Source organism: Macadamia integrifolia, chromosome 7, assembly GCF_013358625.1.
Source record: "Macadamia integrifolia cultivar HAES 741 chromosome 7, SCU_Mint_v3, whole genome shotgun sequence".
In the NCBI taxonomy this organism is placed as follows: domain Eukaryota; kingdom Viridiplantae; phylum Streptophyta; class Magnoliopsida; order Proteales; family Proteaceae; genus Macadamia; species Macadamia integrifolia.
The window spans coordinates 12,420,961-12,426,118 of record NC_056563.1 but is presented as its reverse complement, the minus strand read 5'-3'; the positions used below and the strand labels follow the sequence as shown (position 1 = coordinate 12,426,118).

The following is a 5,158-nucleotide window of genomic DNA, read 5'->3' as shown; positions in this document are numbered from 1 at the left end:
TTAATTTTTTATGGGCATAGGCATCCCAAGTAATTCAATCTTATGGTTCTTCATTATCTGCATGCATATGGTATTTTTTTCTTAGTTGCTCATTTTGTATGGACTTTCAATTTAAGGTTTCTATTCAACAGCCATGGTTATTGGAAAACTTATTTGAATCCAATCATTTGGCTCATTAACAACATTAAAAGTAGCTCTACGTAAGCCTAGAGCCTTGAGCAATTGTACAGGACCATACATACTAGTATAGAATCAATTCTATTACCTTTCTGGGTGGAAATGCCACAACATGGACATTCTTATCAGCAAGAATTATTGCAATATGATAATGGCTAGGAGAATTTGAAAGGTATTGTGGCATTAAGGTCACTTTCCCTGATCACCTTGCTTCAACCACCTCACTTTGACTTTGCTATCCACCCAAAGCTCTACTCTCTAGAGCCCATGATCCTCCGTATATATTATATGTACACTTTACACGACCCTTCTAGCTTTCGATTCCATGCATGTTCCTTGAAGATGCACAATTTATTGAAACGAAGGCTCCGTTTGGTTGCAAGGGAAATGCAAATTTTTGATGTAAAGTGAAATTTATTTCCCAAGGGAAATAAATTTTAGATGTTTGATTGCCGGGAAAATATATTTACCATGTGAAAAAAATTCCACTTAAACATTAAAATTTCTCTTTTCATTTCCCGACCAAAATAGGAAGAAAAATAAAAACCCTATTCACGATATCTTTCTCTCACCTTGCTCGCGACTCACTTTCCCTGCCCTGCTCGATACTCACTTTCCATTGCTGAGTAGTTGAGACTCTCAACCCTTGGACTGATTTTTTTTCTGTTCCCTCAGTCTAGGAAGCAGTGGATTAGGGTTTAAATCTTCTTTCTCTGCATTTTTATCCTCCACAGAGCCGCCTCAATCCTGTTTGATCCATCCCATTTTCGGCGCCTGTGACTGAGAAAGCCAAAGAGCTTTCTTCTCAGATTGAGAGATTCAAAGTGAAGTAAGTGATGGGTCGTGTAATCCGAGCACAAAGGAAGGGAGCAGGGTCTCTCTTCAAGTTACACACACCATCGCAAGCGGAACACATATTTGAATTGGGAGGATTTTTAGGGCCAAAATATATCTTCTTTCTCGCTCGGATAAAGAAGCTTTAAATATCAGGTTTGATTTCTTTCTCTATTTTGTTCCATTTCATTCTATTCCATTTTATTTTGTTCGCTTCAACTCCTTAGTCCTCAACGAGCACAGAACTCATCTCAAGTATTTGATGAAATGTGTCACAGAGATAATATATCATGTAATACTGTATTAAGCATTTATGATTCCTGTTATGGCATTTAGACTTCGATAATCAAGAATCAGACTTACTGCATTAAGTCTAAAATGTGTCATAGAGAGTGAAATTCCACATGGTCATTGATACATGAGCTGCAGGTCTCTGTGTTTATGAATTTCAATGGTAACATCTTCCTCTTATCACCTCAACAATACTGCTACAAGATTAGAAATAGTTCATTACAGTCGCTATGCCTTAAGTGGTCACCTGCACCCATACTTTCTCCCACTTTGGCCTATATCTCCCCACCCAAATACTAGAAAGATAGATGGCCTGTTACTCCTGTTACATGCAACTATAAGAGTTGGATGAGCTACATTATCTACTTATTTTCTATCATTTAAGTTTGGTCTTCTATTTACTAAGTTATGTTTAGATATTTATGTGTCATGGGGTAGTGGGAATGGTTAATGAAATTGTAGAGAGTATGGAATAGAGTTCTAAATGGGATGGGGAACAGTAACTTTGTTTTTCAAGTCCTATTTAATTTGGTGGACTTCTTAAATTACTGATAGATTGATATCTTTTATTGCTGCCAAACTTTGTTGTTTTAGGAATGGCTAAAGAAAAAGATAAATTAATAAGTTTTAAGTATTCACAACATTAGAATCTTATACTAAGTAGGAAAGCTATGCTGCCTGTGTTGTCAGGCAAAACCATGGAATCCCCAAGTCTTCTCGTAAGAATGAGTGATCAAAAGGGAATACTCATGGAGTCCCAAGTTTAGTGGAAAAGCATCCAAATAAAGCATTTTGGGTTCTATGTTGCTACTGCTACAGAAATTTACTGTTGTCTTTAATATAGGATGCATAATTCCCTGCAGTCACTGGGTACAATATAAAAAATAAAATTATAAGCAAAACTATTACAAACCCAACCTTGACTATCTACTTGACTGGATCAACTGACCACTCAGTTCGAGTCACATCCATTTCTTGTGGTTTCTTTACAAGGGATTCATAGAAGTGCAACCAAGTTTATATAATGGTGTGCTTGAAGATAATACTTAGAAGGGAGAGATCAAAATTGGCTTTAAATTCATAGCAAATGTATGCATTTTTGTTTTTCAAATTTGTTTATGCATGGATTTATGTCAGCCCTTTGAATCTAGAATTAAACAGAAGTCAGCACTGATGATCTCCTAATATACAGGTAGAAGTGCAAAAGGAAACAAGAGTATGTACTGAGCTGGACAAGCTAAAACCAAAGGCAATGTATGAAACACTCTTCAGTTTCTGGAGAATTCCTTAGTTGAAATTTTGAGTGCATATACATGTTACGGACTGGTTGCTAATTTTCATTTTACTATCAAAGCTGATTGGTTGAATGGGGTGTAACTGGTTACAATTTAGTAAGTTTGGTAGGATTACTAGTTTTTTAAAATTTTAAATCTATTTTACATCAATTTCACATCCATCCAAACAACTCTGGGAAATTAATTTCACTTCACTTCTGTTGCAACCAAACGACTCAAAAGGGAAAAAAAAAATTTCCTTCACTTCCCTTCCCTTCCCTTCCCTTCCCTTTCCCATTTCCCTTGCAACCAAACGCAACCAAAGTGAAATTGAGGATGAAAAAGAACTAAAAACGTCTATCCAACTAAATAGTAATAGACATAGCATCCATCTCATATAATAATTGGATGCTCCATAGATGGTAGTGCAAGGTAATCTTGAGGAGACATACAATGCAAGTTATAACTATCAAGGGTGGAGCAAGGAACAATGTAATCTAGATCGGCCACACATTTATATATGGTGTGAACAATAGAAAAAGGGGAGGGGGAGACATTTTGAAATCCACATTTATTACGAGATAGCCATATATAGTACATGGTAATAGCAACAAAAGAGAATTGTAAGATTTTATTACAATGTTGAGGAACAAGAAAAAAATCAAACAATTCAACTAGCGAGGAATAGTGGAGGTATCTAGTGCTTATCCCCAAAGGCCTATCATCCTAAATATGTTTAGATAAAGAATAAGATTAAAAAAAAAATTATACTGAGATGATTCATTTTCTAATTCACAAGGGCATAATGGACTAATACAAATAAGATTAGCCACCTTATCCCTAGTAGCAATGCCATCAATCAATACTTTTCATAATAAATTTTTAAAATGAGGATGAATTTTGACCTACAACACCTTCCAAACCTTGCGTCAAAAAATTCGAGGCCTATCTAATCCTATTCTGGAGAAGAAACTTAATGATATAGAGGAGGTTTCAGAGGAGTTCCTAGAGTGTTTGGACCGGCAAAAGATCAAACGATCTGGCAGAAGATATTAATAGATTCTTTTTTGTAAATTTTTAATATTTTTTAGCAATGCTGTTGGAACCATAACTTTTGACTCGGCTAGCAGTTTGCGAGCCATAACCCCAATTTAGAAATAGTAGCCAAGGCCCTAGAGATTCTCCCAATTTATCCATGTAGGCCCCTCAATGAAGCCCGTGAAGTTTAGTCATCGAAACTAGGGTTTTTTCTAGTTTCCTGTAAGGTTTACCTTTTTAGCCTCGTTGCTTATTTTAAAGTTTTTTGCCCCATCCTTAGAAGTGACCTAACTATATAAGGTCTCTATGGGAATTTTGTATGACATTTTGATTTTTAATAAAAAAATACAGTCGTTTTTCTCTTCTTCCTCTCTAGAATTAGATTTCAATTTACCTTGTGAATTCGAAGGTGAGACCGTGTTAGAACTATATCTAAACTACTACAATTTAACCATTGTACAAGTAGTTCTTTTTTTGCTAACGACGGATATCCAGGCCTTCGGCCTGATTAGTCCCACAGGCCCATACTAACCCCATAACCACATGGATTGGGCCATACCGGGGTTGAATGAGAACCATTCAACTTTCACTGAAAGCAGTGAAGAGCACTAAACACCCAGTGTGAGTGGCCTAAGGTGTGCCTAATGAGAGTCGAACTTAGGACATCCGAGTTTACGGCTCGTACCAAGTTCGTTGCTCACCAACTGTGCTACCCTCTTGGGTTCCACTGTACAAATAATTAAATTACCACTTCAAGATCAAAGATAAAACCGACCATCTTAAGAATGGGAAAAGATAAGGGTCTTAATAATTGATGGGAAAATATACGTTGGAACTAAACACAAGCGCAAAATTCATTATCCCCTTGGATGAATCCACTATCCTCCAAATACTTTTACCTAGTTGATCACTCATATGAAAATATGAACCTCTTGTAAGAGGAAGGCTAAGTTTTCCTTTATCCGTGGAGTAGAAATCTCTTTGTGAATGATGTGGTAATGTGATTAGACACCTATATCATCGTTAAACTCTTCCCTTATCGTACAAGTTGAAAATATTGTTCCCATACTATCCAAAATGTTATATGCTCTTAGATGTGGAAATTCCTTTTTCACCATGGGTGTAAATTTTTTGATCCTAAAAGGAATGCTAGTATTCAAAATACAGAAATCCTAATTTACATTGTAAGGCCCACTGTGCTTACGCTTTGTGGTTAACGTTATCCGTGTAGGCGAGCATCCAAAATTTGAAGCCAGTACCACAATCATTTTCCTACCTCTCAAAAGTAGATAGAAAGTCTATATAGTGTGATAGCAAAAGTTTTATAAACATTGCAATTTTGACCATGAAATATTTAGAGAATGGCCTATATTGGCTATTTGTCAAATTCTATACTAACTCAATCTTATATCCTTTCCTTTATTAACATTTATTTACTTAGTGGTAGTCTTCTTTTATTTATTTATTTTTTTTCGTCCAATTGATTGAATTGAAATTTGACATGTGAACAAAGGATGTTTGGATAAGCATTGCTATAAAACTTC

The 5,158-nt window shown here is 35.8% G+C and overlaps 1 long non-coding RNA gene across 1 annotated transcript; it reads left to right on the top strand.

Annotated features, from left to right (window-relative positions):
• Window positions 1-717: 717 nt before the first annotated feature.
• Window positions 718-2,747, top strand: LOC122083585. The gene is made up of 2 exons (XR_006141681.1): window positions 718-1,167; window positions 2,495-2,747. It is a non-coding gene; the product is annotated as an uncharacterized LOC122083585 (long non-coding RNA).
• The last annotated feature ends 2,411 nt before the right edge of the window (window positions 2,748-5,158 follow it).